We start from the raw sequence: 17,569 nt of genomic DNA, 5'->3' as shown, positions 1-17,569 counted from the left end.
TCAGTAACAGTCTGTGTCAATGAGGTCGTCAGCACATTGCATCTGACAATAGAAATTCCCCCTCAGCTCTGTTCTGAAAGAGGCAGTCATCTATTCTGAGGCTGCACCTCTGGTCCTGGACTCTCCCACTGTTGGATACATCCTCTGCATGACGGCTCGATCTGAGCGTTTCAATTCCAGGTAAGCTTCCCCTATCCCCCTGCTCCATCCTCCTAAACTCCGGCGAATACAGGCACGGCCTCATGCTTTCAATCGGTTATTCTCCTCAACGTGCTCTGGATGATCATCACTGCCAGCACAGATTTTCTAAAACAGGGGACATCAGCACCGTAAATTAACAAAATGCATAGCACAAAAATTTGCTTAAATGGTATGTGCGACAGCAGTATTGATTATTACTATCGAAGGTGCACGTGAGAATGAAAATGTGCAGTTACGTTATCTTTGCAAGGAGACTCACCGGGAAGAGCAATGATAGCGAAGACGGGGAAGAAAATCACTTCAATGGCTCTGAAAGCACGCGAGGCTCGATCATCTAACGTTATCTAATTAATATCTATAAAAATATATGGAACCTTCTAGAAGATATTTTTCCCATCTCCTGTTATATTCCAAGTTGACTGTCCAAGATTCTGATGCATGACAGAACAAGCCAGTCTGCCCTCACTCTCCTCTTTTGTGCAGCTCCGGATCTCTGCCCGTGGCAGGAGATGTTGCTGTCGCTGAAACTGGGGGAACTGACTGAAAGGATTAGTAAAGTATTAATAAGAGAGAGAGAACCCCCCTGTGACGTCAGCAGTCTACCTTGAATTGACGCATCAATTTCTGACTGTAATCAATCTGATTTGTGATGTGCAATAATTCTTTGTTGTTTTACACAGCCTTGTTGAGACGGCACAAATATCCGCATCTATTTGCAGCATTCTTTGAAATATTTTGAGTATTTAAATACGTTAAACGTATGTTTAAACGCATGCATTATATGTTAACAATTGTATTTACTATATTATTGACAACAGCGGACATCAGAAGAAAATGCATCTGTATAAAGCTGTAGGTGATGCACATTCGATATCCTATACCTAGGCTCCCCGGCCTCTTCCATTATCTGCAGCTCTGAACACAAGCCGCACATCCTTTCATAGTTCAGGTTCTTTATCCAATAATCCACTGAAAAATGACAGGAATTACTTTCCTGCAGATAGACCAAGTAAAAGAGATGTAAGCCGCTCCTTTCCTCCGCTCGCCTGCATGTCACACTTGGGCCCGGATACCCGACCTACTGAGCCCACTACTCCCCCTCCACCCAACCGATCAGGGTCACGTGTGGCGATGGGAGCTGGTGGAGGATGGCCGCATGAACAGCTGATGAGTATCACAGGTCCTAGTTATGCCACCATTGACTCCGGACAGATAATCTCTGAAGAGTGCTGAAGATCGCTGGTGTCTTTGAACGCAGCAAAGATTCATTCCCGAGTTGCTCATTGACAATAGAATGAGATTGTATTTGAGATTGCAGAGGAGATTCTGCGAACGGTACGCTCTCTATCAAAGAGCTTGGTTACAGCTGAATCCAAAGGTTCAAATGTCTTAACCGGAGGTTGGCTAGAGTTTTCCGAGGTGTTTTTTTTTAAATTAATTTGGCCGGGGGCAGTTAATCGGCGTGGTAGTGCTGAAGATCATGTTGTTATGTGAGAAACAGAGGTAATGTGCAACGAGACTCCTAGCAAGGAAAGGCTGTCGACAGGGCAAAATTACAGTCAAGAATATGCGTTCAACCTTACAAGGCAGGGGAAATCAAATTGTGTGAATAGCGGACTGAATGTGTTACATTTGACTGTGCGTGGTATATTGCATATGGTTGAAGAAGGTCTAGCACAGTTACATACTGGCATACGCATATATAATGTTGTAAGAACCACTGATTCATTTTTGAAATAAGGTTATAGTTTGGAACTTCATGTCTATGATGCAGATAGCGGTAAAATGGCAGACAGAAAGGTAGAATGTTGCACTGTTAGTTAGAAATAAAATGAAATAATTTGAAACAAGAGATATTGAGTCGTGAGGCCTGCAATCATTGTGGATAGTGGTACCGAACTGTAAGGGTAAAAGACATTGATGTGTATTATATACGGAACCCCAAACTAGAGGAAGGATGTTGCCTATAAATTACAGCGGGAGATCGAAAATGCATGTCAAGGAGCAATATAACAATTGTCTTAAGTGACTTAAGTATTCAGGAAGACTGAGAAAATCATGCTGCTGCTGGATTTCCAACTACAGAACTTCTATAATGCATACGTAATGGATTTTTAGAGCAGCTCAAGGTGTAGCCACGATGGGATCAGCTATTCTGAATTAGGTGCTGTAAAATGAGCCAGAATTGATCACAGAGCTTGCTAGAAGAATGTTTTGGTGAAAATAATCTTAATATGATGGTATGCACTCTGAAGCCTAATAAAAGGGAGCTGACGTGGGATGCATCAGACTTACTGTGGCGTAAAGGGATGACAGAGTCTTGACGGATACGTTGGCCAGAACTGACGGGAAAAGAACATTGGCAGAACTAACAGCAGAACAACAATGGCAATAAATTCCGGACAAAACAATAGAAGGCGCAGGACATATGCGTCCCAAAGAGGAGATGTGTTCTGAAGGAATGATGATACCAGGTCAGAGCCAACATAATAGCCAAAGACAAAACAGGCAATAGTGTTTAATTAGTGGGACCTTAGATGATTCGGAAGGTTTTAAATGCCCCCAGACGCGATTATAAACTGTCATTAAGTTACAAATGGAATACAGAATTATGATAGCCAATAATATTAAATAAAATACTAAACGTTTTTTGCAGATGCAATAAGTGTAAGAGATAGACGAGAGTGTATAATGGACAGATGGAAAGCGATGATGGAGATGTAGTAATGATGATGTAGTAATATGGGTGATAATAAAATGGCAGACGGACTGAATAAACATTCTGCATCAATTTTCACTGTGACTCTGGCAGTATGGTGGAAGTTCCAGGTAGCAGAGGCCTAAAATGAAACCAACACTATGCACAAAAATGCCAAAATTTGAGTTACTAAGTGGATAATTTTCTGCGTACTTACGAGTACATATCCTGCTTCAGTAGAAATACTTCAATGCAATGGAGCATTTTTAGACGTTCTCGAGCGTTGCAGATGATGTTTCAAATCTCTCCCTACTCCGAAAGGACCATTACCACTGCCTTGCCTTCCTTATGGCGACATAAATATGTTGGGACCAGGTTTGGTCCTCAGAGATCTCGACTAACAGGAACTTGAAATTAGTTACTCTCTCCACCTCTGTTCCTACTATGAGGGTTGGTTTTTCTTCTGTTCTCTTGTGTTACCATTACTGATGTCCATAATCAGTTTCTGTTTCGCTTACTGACATTGAGTGGAAGGACGTTTCTGCGACAACACTCAGCTACCTGGTGGATATCAGTTCGGTACACATCTCCACCTGAGATTCTACTAACAATGATTGTATCAATAACAAATTTATAGATGACATTAGAACCATGCATAGCCACAGAGTCAATGGTATATAGAGAGTAGAACAATGGGCAAAAAAACACATCCCTTGAGTGCAACAGGTTTGATCGCCTCTGTGGAGGCGATTGAGTTATCAATCCACACAGATTGAGGTATTTCGATTGGGAGGTCGAGGATCCAATTGCAGAGGAGGTACTGGTGCCCAGATTTCGTAGCTTATTCACCAGGACTTCAGGAATTATCGTGTTACACATTGAGCTACAGTCAACGAACAGCATCCTGACATAGCCGTTGCTATTGTTCAGGTGATCTAAGATGCGAAGGGCCATTGAGATTGCGTTTGCCGTAGACATTGGCGATAGGAAAATTGCAGCGGGTCCAGTTCCTTGCAGAGGATGGAGCTGCTTGTAGCCATGACCAGCCTTTCAAACATTTCATTCTAATGAGGACTGATAGTGGTAATGGATGATAGGGATGAAGAGCGCTCACACCACTCTTCTTGGGCGTTAGTATAATTGTTGCCATTTTGAAGCAGATGGGTACTTACTAGATGTTGATATTTGCCTCGTATACACGCGCTAGTTGTACGGTGCAGGTACTCAGAGACTCGGCAGGTACTCCGACTGGGCCTGCACCTTGCGTGTTCAACCTTCTGAATTGGTAGAAGTATATAAGTGAATGGGAGATATATATATATATATATATATATATATCAGTCAGAGACATTTTCCCCTCACAAGTACATCATAAACATTTGAAAGCATCGGTTTCTTCCGAAAGGAAAAAAAAAAGAGGCCATATCGATGGCACTTTCTCAGGCAGAACGCACTGCCCTCGGAGGAGGTCGAAACCGATACGGTCAGAAAGTGCAAGAAGCACTTCGGCAGATCATCCGGCGGTACTTTTGATATGGACCGTGCAAACTAACATGTGCAAACACTGAACCTGTGCTGAAATATTCTCCTCCAGGCTCATCATCACAGCTAATCTCCAAATAATCTATGTTCTGTAAGTCGGACGATCATTGTACTGGTCCAGGACTGGGACTGGAATTTGGGACTTTTTTTTCTAAAGTGCATCAGTTATATTGAAGGGATTTGGAAAGACTGCTAAGTAGCGAGAAGGCGCCCTGAGTCCCAGATCTGTCGTCTGGGGTAACAGAGCATTCCCACCTTTGAAATCCATCGATTCCTAAAGGTAGCCGCAAAGTTGGAAATAATGTCGGTACTGCAATGGTGCTGAAGGTGCTACTGCAATTATAGCGTGGCAGTTTTTCAGTGCAAAGAATTAACTGGATCCGGCAGAGTGTGCACTTGTTGCAGTGAAACAAGCCGAGGCGGACCGAGAGCATAGAATATCAGCGGACTAATCAGTTGGCGTACAAACTTAGAGTGATGGGTTGTTGTCAAGAGAAACAGGTTCAAAGGGGAAAATAGGTCCTTCTTCCTTCACTCAGAAAGTGTTAACTTGCTCTAACAATTTGCCCTATCAATTGGATCGGATTTCACTGGACTTCTGAAGTGTCAAAATGAGCACATGGAAAGGAAAGACGAAAAATGCTTCTGACCAAATGCAGTATTTGCCAATACTTCATGTGGACACGTTTCACCGAATATTCGTGACTATATCATAAAGAACCTATGATCAGGTTAGCTGTCGGGTCGCACACTTCTTTGGACAAGATGATCTGGGACACCTGATGGAATTCTGATCCGCATAGCGGTCCGGATGTTTCGCATGTGCTCCGTGATACCTGGCGGGCGGATTGGAATTGGTTTAGTTTTATTGTTGTCGCACTTACCGTAAAGCAGTAAAATGGACGTTCATCGAAAAGCATGCTATGGTTAGTATTCATGCAGAGCAAATCATTATACAGTGAACTGCAGTAAAAAAACAGCGGTAAAGAATAACTTGTAAAGCTACAGGTGAACAGTAAGGAACAATACTACATCAAGATTCGTAGTGTGGACGTTTCAGTCTTCCCCGCTCTACACAAGCCACATCAAGAAAGAAACCCGTAGCGGAGCCGACTCACTGCAAACACTGTAAAAGGACAGTGAAGGGAAGCAACAAAAGTTCAAAGTGATAGGAAAGTCAAGCGGAGTGGGAAGGCAGGTGACTGGGGAGTCGGGATGAAAGAGATTCATAAAGAAGCCGGGAGCTGACAGCTGGAAGACGTGGAGCTGAGGAAGAGGAATCTGAAAGGATAGAAGTCCCGGGAATCGGATAAAGAATTTCGATGCTAATGGGCAGTTTATGAGGGTGTGGATGGCGAGAACATGCGAGAAGCTCACGTGAATGAGGGAAAAGGAAAGGAAGAGCTGTGAGAAAATCGTCGGGATTGTTTACCGGCGGCAAATGAAAGAGATGTGCACTAGGCAAGTAAACCCATTGTGGGCCATCTGTTGCAGTGCGAACCCTTGTAGTGGTCACGCTGATTCACATGCGATGAGTTGTAATTGGGTTGTAATTGAATTTGTTTTATTATTGTGATAAATACGGTAAAACAATGAATTGGATGTTCATGGACAAGCTTGTGGAGCATAGTTTTTATGGAAAATAAGCCTTTATACAGTGAATTGAAGTAAAACACCAGCAGTGCAGTATAAGTTGTAACAGCTACAGGTGAACAATAACGCACAATATTACAACGAGATACCTTGTGAGATCAAGGGTCAAACATATCGACTCTCCTCTAGCCCCAGCAATAGGGACGACCTGAAGGAGTCAACCTGCTGTAAACACCTTCGTGTCGAATTAAACATGAAAACACAAACGCTTCCAGGATTCGTTCAGATTCGGCAACACAGAACGCAATAATAAATTTTACCGGGAAAATCAGCAAAAAAGCATCACATCTGCGAGAATACCAATGACCTCGTTATTCTCCAGGTGCCTAAACAGCCCGGCCGGAGCGGCAATATTTCATATGCAAACCATTGGGCGTTAAGTGAAATCACCGGTGTTCAGATTGTGACACGTACTCTGAATTGTTGAGGTATGAAGTTGGCTCAATAACCATTTTATCTACCAGTTTGGATCTGTCTTTGCGGCTGTCTAGAGCCGCCGACACCACCAAACCACACCCCCGCAACCCTACAGTCGTACTTATTCCCCTTCACTTTCCCACAGTGACATATCTATTCTACCGCTTGTCGCTCGCCAAATTGAACCTCTGTGAACAAACTTGAATAACACACTTAATTTTCCGCTCGTGCGCTCACCAATATCACGGTAAAAGCATCGATTATCAAAGATGGTGGAAATCGGTGTCTGCACGGAGTTTCTGTAATATTCGACATTGCTACAACAATAGCCAGCTCAGAACACTTTATCCCGTCTGATTCTGTCCGCTGCAGATAATGGAAATCATGACCAAAACGAAGAAATTATAGGAGGAAGCAAGCATGCCAAGCAGCAAATATACAGGGAAAGGGGTTGTCGCCGTTTCGTGCCAAAACGCTCTTTTAGGTTTGGAAGGGATATCGATAGAATCCAGGGAATAAACAAAAATTCCGTTGAAGGGGAGGAGCCGCAACTAGAAGCTGATATCCTTGTGTTAGCTGATATCTGAGTAGAGTTGAGCGGGAAAGCATGTGGTATGGAAAGGTGTTATGAAACGGGTTCATAAGTGATTCAGGGAGTTGATCAGTGGAAGTCTAAAGAGCAGAAGAAGACGAATAGGACTGTGACCTATGGAATAAAGCACAGAGCCTGGGAACCAGAGGATGGTGCTAAAAAGGTCATGAAGGCGTGGTGGGCGAGAATGGAGAACCAGAGACATTATGAGCTGTTACTCTTTTTACCTGAGATGGACTTATTGGGGCAGAATTGGAAGTTGTGGATTGACATAACGTGTCGGGATGTGTTACAGAACTCAAATAGACAGACACCTATTGATCCTGAATAAGATCAGGAATAGGGCAAATGTGTCCTATAAAACGGTCCCTCAATCCACCTGGGGTCACAATGAGGTAGAGGAAGCCGTAGTGGGAGCACGGGATTCAGTCAATGACCCTGAAAGATACGCAGGTGTAAACATCGCCGTACAAGACAGGGCGGTTTGGGGCCTTGATGACGGTGAAGAGATAGTTTACGGGCAGATGAAGTAATAATCAAAGTGGCAGGAATGAGGGAGACCTGTGGGAGACGACGAGTAAATACAAGAATCGGGCAGAGAACGATCTTCGAAACTGGATATTGGGAAGAAAAAGACGTGTTTAGTGGCAGAGTCGATTTAGAGATGACAGAAGTTATGGTACATATCTTGCATGTGGAGGCTCGTGGCTTGTTATCTACGGACAAGGAGACCAATATCCTTTACCTTTTAGTTATTATTTTGTGTGGCATGGAGTGATGTTAGACCTGATGAAAATAAAGCAGGTAATTTTGATGTAAGCGTCGGTCATGGTGGAAGGGAATTTCTGTTTTCTGTAAAATATAAGAATCTCCCCTCCCTTCTCACCCCACTCCCCATGACTAGAGAGAATATACTCATCGAAATAAATTATAGAATGGAATATCATTTTGAATGTGTTAGAGAGGCAGCGGGTATATTTTCAACAGCCGAGAGGATCCATGGTTTTACAAACGAAATTGATAGACAATCAGTCTGTGGATTGGGGCGAAGATGTCCGGAGGTCAGAGTCGAGCAGGTATCAAAATGGGAGTAAATGAATCAAAGGGTAGTCAGGAAATTTGTAGGCAACAATGATGAAAATGGCGCGTTCAGCGCCCATGCGAGAAGCAGGACCATTCTCCCGTCAATGTTGGGATTGAATTGGTTATCTCGGGAGCACAGATGCCCTCTCAGGCTTATTGCCTAATAGCTGGACCGATGTACACGGGCAACACGGTGAAATTCTGGGGCAAAATGTATTAGAATTGTCGGTGCTCCCATGGGTCAGAGATGGGAAGATAGGTCGGCGAATTAAGGAAACGCATTGAGTCTGTGTAATGGACCTTCATGTGTAATGGCCGCTTGGGAATTGTGAGTGGCGCAAGGAAAGCTATCTATGGATTTCAGTTATGTCAGTGCGGATGACACTGAATATTCACGACTTCCTGGCAACAATGAGTCCCAGTGGAGATTTTAGCACATTCTTTAGCTGCTCCCTGAACTTGGTCTGTGTAACGACGTAAAGAGCCGTGTTTGTACAGCAGCCTGTAGGCAGAAAAATGCCTAGCTCTCGCAGCGAATCGGGCGGACGCACGGACCTGGTATGATCATACAGTCGATTCCACGCAAAATACACCGTGAAAGGTGCCCACAGCAGGATGAAATTTCCCGAGACTATCAGCAATAAAACGAAGGATATCCTGCGTTTCTCCATCTCCGGGTCTCTGGTACTCTGACCGTTGCCGGGAGCCCTGAGTCTCCCGCGAGCTCTGCTGGTAACTAAGACGTGCCTGACAGTGAAGCCATTCGATACCAGAACCAGCACAAACAGGAGTGCAGGGGTGAGGAAGTAATAAAAGAGTTCAATTTGGGTCGCAATAAATAAATTGAAATAATGATCTCTCATCATACAAATGAATGGATGGATCACCCACGTGTATTCCTCTGAGAGCCGAAAATACCAGTAAACATTCTTAAAACAGCTGATCGCAGTTACTGTTCCCAAAACCACTGCCACAGTTTTCCTGGTGCAATATTTTGTTTTCAAATTCTGGCAACAAATGGCGATAAACCGGTCAAAGGTGAACATGACGGTGAACCAGACCGAACAGTCGGTTACGATGTATATCAGACCAGCGTGGATATTACACACCTTGGGCATTGACTGGATGAAAACGTAGTATGACATGTACATAAGTGGAATTTTGCTGAATATCAGGTCCAGGATAAGAACCAGAAGATCCGCCACTGCCATGGCAACCAGGTAGCAGGTGACAACTCTGGAGAGGCCGCACTTTCCCCGAGACAGGATGAATATGGTCACCATGTTCACTGCGAAACAATCAGGGTAAACACATCAGGAAGGGTTCTCGAAGAGCAAATATATTTTGCAGACCGCTTTTCTACTTGTGCCAATGATAAAAGTAAGTGTACTTGACAGAATAATATAATTGTAGCGATTGCCAATCAATAAAATTAAACCGTTTTGCAAACCAGTGTAAACTCACTGCAATCTGTTAGGTCAAATATCACTAATGAAACAGGAAGATCACAGGAACAGTAAGGATCACGGATGAGGATGGTTGATGATTAGACAATTTCGTATGCGTTGAGTGAAAGAGCGCTGAATCTATTTACTACAGAATCTCAAATGTCATGAAATAAGTGTAATTGATAACAGTCAAGTTCAGATAAAGCGCAGGTTCCGGCCACTTATCGTTTCCCAGGGCGCCTGGATTTGCAAGTGGAGTAGCAGCCAAAGCCCTGCTATTGCACCTCTCTTGCTGTTTACCAGCATGGAGGGAGCATTTACCACCTTGAAATCATACCACGAGGCTCACTGTCTCCTTCTTCTACTTTATCTTTACAATCGAATGGTATTCATTAAAGACTCGATAATGCTTTGTTTTTTTCCGCAAACAAGAAGTTGATTTGTCACCAACAAAATGCCGTATGTTCAGCGATAGGCTGCTGTGTGCAACGAGTGTGTGTAACTCTTCAGGTCAGAAATTGGACTGGTACATCAGGAGCATTAACTGAGACCGTATGACCACAGCAAACCACCATATGACATTCAATTATGGGTGGTATATTTCCTTCCCAACACTGTTCTCTTGTCTTCTATCCATAAAATTTGATACCTCAGTTAATAACATACCTATTAACCTCCGCTTAAAAGACTACCCAGTATTTGGCCTAGGCAACCGTCTAAGGCAATGAGTTCCACATAATGTCTCTGGCAGTCGAAATTCTTCCGCAGCTCTGTTCTCAGGGGGAATTCATCTATTCTGAGGCTGCGCTGTCTGGCCTCAGACTCCCTCACTGATGGATACATCCTCCGCACGACGGCTCTGTCTGAGCCTTTCAATTACTGGTAAGCTTCCCCAGTCCCCCGGTCCCATTCTGCTAAATTCCTACGAATACAGCCACAGGGCTATGAAACACGATTCATATATTGAATCTTTTATTTCCCGGATTATCCTCGCATACCTGCTCTGGGTCATCACTGCGGCCGACAGAGGTCCTCAGGACAGTTCATTGAGCAAAGGTTTGCTTAATCAGCAGCTGGTATGTGCGAGAGCAGCATTAGTTATTGTAATCAGAAGTGCACATCGGAAGGAAAATGTGAAGCTAAATGTTGCTTCAGAAGTTGTCTTTGGAAAGAAACTCACCGGGCAGAGCAATGATGACGAGGACCGGGTAGAAAATCACTTGAATGGTGACTAAAGCATGTGTGACCCGAAAATCTACCGTTATCCAATCACCATCTGCAAAAATATATGGAACCATCCAGAAGATATATTTCCCATTCCCTGTTATATTTCAAGCTGTCCTTCCCGGATTGTGATCCATGACGGAACGAGTCTGTCTGTCCTTACCCTCCCTCTTTGGTGCAGCTCCGGAACTCTGTCCGTGACAGGAGAGGCTGCTCTCGCTGAAACTGGGGAACTGTGTGAAAGCGACTCTTGTTAATAAGAGAGAGAAACTCCCAGTGACGTCAGCAGCCGACCTTGAAAAAACACTAATTATTTTCCATGAAACTACGAAGATTTAACCCTTGGTTTACCCAAGCGCTGAGGAAGATGTGTGCCGATAAGCTCTGCTGTTGTTACATATATTGGAATTAACAAAAAAAAAACCCAAAACATTTCGGTGATCTTAACACTTTAAAATTGTTCTTTAAAACTTTCCTTAGTATCGACAAAATGGTCCTTAAAATAGTAAAATAATTATGCCCTTCCCGGATTCTGATCCATGACAGAATAGGCTTTGATTCAGGAACATCAGCATTTTTATACGAAATACATTGTATTTTTTGGCAGACAAAGGGGGAAGCTGTGACATTGTAGAACTTAACCTCCATTGAAGATCACACTATAACAAACAACCACCAGTGATCTGAGTCCGTTATTCGGTTTAATTTACTATACTGTTACTTGAGCAAAATCTGCATTGATATATTATTTGAAATCCTTGGAAAATGGTCCTATTTTCGCAGGCTGATGGAGCTAAATGTAGTTTACATTAAAACATACTGTTTCATCACACAAAACATCAGACAAGCAAAGTTGTGTAACGTTCTATAGCTGTTGAAGTAAAGATGTTATCAGATTATATTATATTGTCGGCATCATAACGTCCAGATACAAACGGAACATGATTGCGTAATTCAAGTTACTTATCTGCTTATCAACTAAACAACGATCACATTTAGACCCGAAAGTATAATTCACAAATGTCTTAGGTGTACATTTAACAAGTTATTTCAGCATTACGAATGTGTAACCTCGTGTAACACTCACTTTCTCCATTCTGATCGGAGTGTAACCACCAGCCAATGTAATGATCGCTATAAAACAGAGCGAACGTTCCTCCCCAATAGCTTGGCTGTTTGCTGAAAATTTTGTGTAAAGAGATCATTTGATCTTCCTGCCCAAGTGTTATAAGTTCCTTTATTGATACCAAAGCTGTACAGTTTTATATCTTGCTGAACAGACAGCCGTGAAGTTTGCTGGCATGTGAACGGGCAGTATCAATTCAATATATATGAATATTTTCATTCCTGCCTTTGTAATCCGTAACAAAGGGATCGATGGCAAGCGGACATCATCTTTGGTCGTATCGTTCTGCTGAGTGACGTGTTTAAAGACAGACATTCGGATTGTCAGTGATGGTGTTGGAGGAGCAGCGTCATTACTCGTGCTGAACATAACGGAACAGGGCGAGCAGCTTAGGTCCCCGTGTGGACAGTGATGGGACTGGATATGTTGTCAAATCATCACTGTGGTTAGGGCTGGGGATTTGATCATTAGGGACCCTGTCAGTCTGGTCAGTGATGTGTCTGGATCTGCAATATTAACATCGGATTAGCGTCTTTCCATCAGCCGTCAGGATTCTGAATGGACGTTGAACCCATAAACCCTTCCTCATTTCACTTCGCCCTTTTTTGCACTTATTTAATTTATCGTTTTTTATATATTATCTCCTAACTGTGATTTACACTTTCTATTATTATTTTTATTCTTATAATCTATATTTTAAATTATTATGTGTTGCCACGTACAGCGGCCGCATTTAACGACATGGTTCTGGTTCTGAGTTGGTACAGTTGGTTCGCCTTTAACATCTGCGGCTGCTTTGTTTATTGCTGCGTCGGCTCCATTTAAGAATTCAACTACGCCTCTGGTAGTAGTCACGATCCAGACGTGCAAACGTTTTCTCTGCATTATATCTGGCACCATCCCTAGTCTACTGTAAAACATATCTCATCCAAATGATTTGTGTTTACCCTCTACCACCAATCACCTTACTCAGTGCGGTCATATTCCTTCTGCCATATGGTTGGAATTTCTTTTTCCTCATACTCCTCTGCATTATCAAGCCCTTTACCCGATTCCATTGTCTAAGTAGTGTCCTGTTCGCATGGTGAGAAAGGTGGCCCGTTTCCACCACATGGTGTAATAGATGCTTATGGTGACTTATCCTGTAGAAAAATTGACTGAGCAGAAGGTAAAGTTGAAATGAATGACGTATTTGCCAACAAATTACAAACACGAGGAAATCTGCAGATGTTGGAAAGTCAAGCAACACACACACAAACAGATGTTGGGACGCAATAGGCCAAGCAGCATCTATAGGAAGAAATATTGTCGAAGTTTCGGCCCGAGATCCTTCGTCAGGACTAACTGGAAGAATCGATAGTAAGAGATTTGAAGTGCGAACTACATTACTGCGTTGCTCAATCGTTTCGCTCCGTCGTCCGAGCTACAAAACAAATTATTGCTGCCATTGATCTAGATAATCGCGATCAGATGACTGCAGGGAACTCTCCAAGAGATGGATAAATCTCTTTCCGCAGAGAGAAGGAATCTAAAATAGAGTTGCTTTCGGAATACATTTCGATGAATGACCAGGACACGCTGTAACGTTACCGCCGTGGTCAGTGTTAAGGCTCTAAAGGCAATAACATTACCGTCACGATCAACAGTCGGCGTGAAATAATAATGACTTCGGCATCTTGGCCTGCATCATCTCAGCTCAGCGAGCGGAGATCCGGAGAGAAATGACAACATCAGCGTGGTCATTGACATGAGTAGTGGAGACTTAGGGCAGATTCATCAAGGTTATGTTTCACATCCGTCACATCCGCAGAGACATCTTCCATGGAATATTTACTTCAATTGGAGCAAGCATTTCAAATCATTGCAGAATCTTTAATAATAACATGTTATAATTTCATTTTACACCGACATGTGACGTGTTCCATATTTCTGCATGTGCTGAGCTACGACGGGTTAACTACATCTATTTCTGACTGCAATCAATCTGATTCGTGATGTGGAATAATTCTCTTTGTTGCTCTGCACAGCCTGGCTGAAATAACACGAATCTGAATGCTTATTTGTCGTATTCTTCGCAATATATCTAGTGTTTCAGTACGTTAAACGTACGTATAGAGGAATATTTAACCATTATGTTTACTATGCTAGTGGCAGCATACGGGATCAGATAAAAGCAACTGTATAAAGCTGTAAGTGATGTAAACTCGCTATTTTAGGTCCTCCATGAGTTTAATTATCTGCATCACTGAACACAAGCTGCACATCTTTTCATATTTTAGATTCTTTATCCACGACTCCTCTGAGCAATGCCTGGAATAAATTTTGTGCAGATAGACCAAGTAAAAGAGATGAGAACACGCTCCTTCCGCCCGCGAGTCTTCAGCTGACAGCGAGGCTTTGAGAGGAAGTGCGGCGGCGGCCATTTTCAAATTGTCCAATTGCTTCTCAGATCGGAGTTCTGAGAGGCGGGACTGCGCAGGCGCGTGAAGGAGGCCTGGGAAGGCGGGAAGATATCAAAAGAACGCAGCCTGAAGAAGCGGGCAGCGGAGTGAGCCGGGAGCGGAGTGTAGGGCTTGGGCTCAGAGGGCTTAGGTGGAAGAGGGCACAGTAGGCTTATCTTTTAGTTCTTGTTATTTTTCAGTTTTTCGGGAAGTGTGAGTGTGAGGGCAGCTTGTTGTTCTCGGTGTCGGATGTGGGAGGTTATGGAGTCACCGAGCCTCCCGGACGTCCACATCTGCGCCAGGTGCACTGAACTGCAGCTCCTGAGTGACAGAGTTAGGGAACTGGAGCTGCAGCTTGATGACCTTCGCCTGGTCAGGGAGAGTGAGGAAGTGATAGACAGGCAGGTGGTCACACGGGGGCCACGGGAGGCAGATTGTTGGGTCACGGTCAGGAAGGGGAAGAGGCAGGTATTAGAGAATACCCCAGTGGCTGTACCCCTTGACAATAAGTATTCATGTTTGAGTATTGTTGGGGGGGACAGCCTACCTGGTGGAAGTGACAGTGGCCGGGACCGGCACAGAGGAAGCCCCTGTAGCTCAGAAGGGTAGGGATAGAAGAAAGAGGACCATAGTAATAGGGGGCTCGATAGTCAGGCGTTCAGACAGGCAGTTCTGTGGAGGTGATCGGGAGTCCCGGATGGTAATTTGCCTCCCTGGTGCCAGGGTTCGGGACGTTTCTGATTGCGTCCAAGATATCCTGAAGTGGGAGGGTGAGGAGCCAGAGGTCGTGGTACATGTAGGTACCAATGACATAGGTAGGAAAGGAGAAGATGTCCTGAAACGAGAGTATAGGGAGTTAGGAAGGCAGTTAAGAAGAAGGACCGCAAACGTAGTAATCTCGGGATTACTGCCTGTGCCACGCGACAGTGAGAGTAGGAATGGAATTAGGTGGAGGATGAATGCGTGGCTGTGGGATTGGAGCATAGGGCAGGGATTCAAGCTTCTGGATCATTGGGACCTCTTCTGGGTCAAGCGTGACCTGTTCAAGAACGACGGGTTACACTTGAATCCTGGGGGGACCAATATCCTAGCGGGGTGGTTTGCTAGGGCAATAGGGCAGACTTTATACTCGTAAGATGGGGGGGGGGCGGGAATCAATTTGAGGAAACTGTGGGAGAGGAGGTTAGTTCACCAGTAGAGCAAGTAAATAGACAGTGTGTGAGGGAGGAAAGGCAGGTGATGGAGAAGGGATGCGCTCAGCCCGAAGATGTAGGGGAGAAGAAAGAAAAGGATAATAAATTTGAATGCATTGTTAGGGATGAAAAGAGAGGAGGAGGTGGAGAGTATCTTAAATGTATCTATTTTAATGCTAGGAGCATTGTAAGAAAGGTGGGTGAGCTTAAATCATGGATTGATACATGGAATTATGCGGTTGTAGCTATTAGTGAAACATGGTTGCAGGAAGGGTGTGATTGGCAACTAAATATTCCTGGATTTAGTTGCTTCAGGTGTGATAGAGTAGGAGGGGCCAGAGGAGGAGGTGTTGCATTGCTTGTCCGAGAAAATCTTATGGCGGTCCTTTGGAAGGATAGATTAGAGAGCTCCTATAGGGAATCTATTTGGGTGGAATTGAGGAATGGGAAAGGTGTAGTAACACTGATAGGAATGTACTATAGGCCACCTAATGGGGCGCGTGAGTTGGAAGAGCAAATGAGTAAGGAGGTAGCAGATATTTGTAGTAAACACAAGGTGGTGATCGTGGGAGATTTTAATTTTCCATACGTAGACTGGGAAACTCATTCTGTAAAATGGCTGGATGGTTTAGAGTTTGTGAAATGTGTGCAGGATAGTTTTTTGCAACAATTCATAAAAGTACCGACTAGAGATTGGGCAGTGTTGGATCTCCTGTTAGGGAATGCGATAGGTCAGCTGACAGATGTATGTGTTGGGGAGCACTTCGGGTCCAGTGATCACAATAGCATTAGCTTCAATATAATTATGGAGAAGGACAGGACAGGACCTAGAGTTCAGATTTTTGATTGGAGAAATGCTAACTTTGAGGAGATGCGAAGGGATTTAGAGAGAGTGGATTGGGTCAAGTTGTTTTATGGGAAGGATGTAATAGAGAAATGGAGGTCATTTAAGGGTGAAATTATGAGGGTATAGAATCTTTATGTTCCTGTTAGGTTGAAAGGAAAGGTTAAAGGTTTGAAAGCACCATGGTTTTCAAGGGATATTAGAAAATTGGTTCGGAAAAAGAGGGATGTCGACAATAGATATAGGCAGGATGGAGTAAAGGAATTGCTCGAGGAATATAAAGAATGTAAAAGGAATCTTAAGAAAGAGATTAGAAAAGCTAAAAGAAGATGCGAGGTTGGTTTGGCAAATAAGGTGAAAGTAAATCCGAAAGGTTTCTACCGTTAAATTAAAAGCAAGAGGATAGTGAGGGATAAAATTGGCCCCTTAGAGAATCAGAGTGCTCAGCAATGTGTGGAGCCGAGGGAGATGGGAGAGATTTTGAACGATTTCTTCTCTTCGATATTCACTAAGGAGGAGGATATTGAATTGTGTAAGGTGTGGGAAACAAGTAAGGGAGTTATGGAACCTATGACAATTAAAGAGGTGGAAGTACTGGCGCTTTTAAGAAATTTAAATGTAGATAAATCTCTGGGTTCTGACACGATATTCCCCAGGACTTTGAGGGAAGTTGGTGTAGAAATAGCAGGAGCTCTGACGGAGATCTTTAATATGTCATTAGAAACGTGGATTGTGCCGGAGGATTGGCGTATTGCTCATGTGGTTCAATTGTTTAAAAAAGGTTCTAGAAGCAATTATACACCTGTCAGTTTGACATCAGTGGTGGGTAAATTAATGGAAAGTATTCTTAGAGATAGTATTAGTAATTATCTGGATAGACGGGATCTGATTAGGAGTAGCCAGCATGGATTTGTGCGTTGAAGGTCATGTTTGACAAAACTTATTGAATGTTTTGAAGAAGGTACGAGGAATGTTGACGAGGATAAGGCAGTGGATGTAGTCTATATGGACTTCAGCAAAGCCTTTGACAAAGTTCCTCATGGAAGGTTAGTTAAGAAGATTCAGTCGTTAGGTATTAATGCTGGAGTAATAAAATGGATTCAACAG

Source organism: Hypanus sabinus, unplaced genomic scaffold, assembly GCF_030144855.1.
Source record: "Hypanus sabinus isolate sHypSab1 unplaced genomic scaffold, sHypSab1.hap1 scaffold_100, whole genome shotgun sequence".
In the NCBI taxonomy this organism is placed as follows: Eukaryota; Metazoa; Chordata; class Chondrichthyes; order Myliobatiformes; family Dasyatidae; genus Hypanus; species Hypanus sabinus.
Note: the sequence above shows the minus strand (reverse complement) of the source record.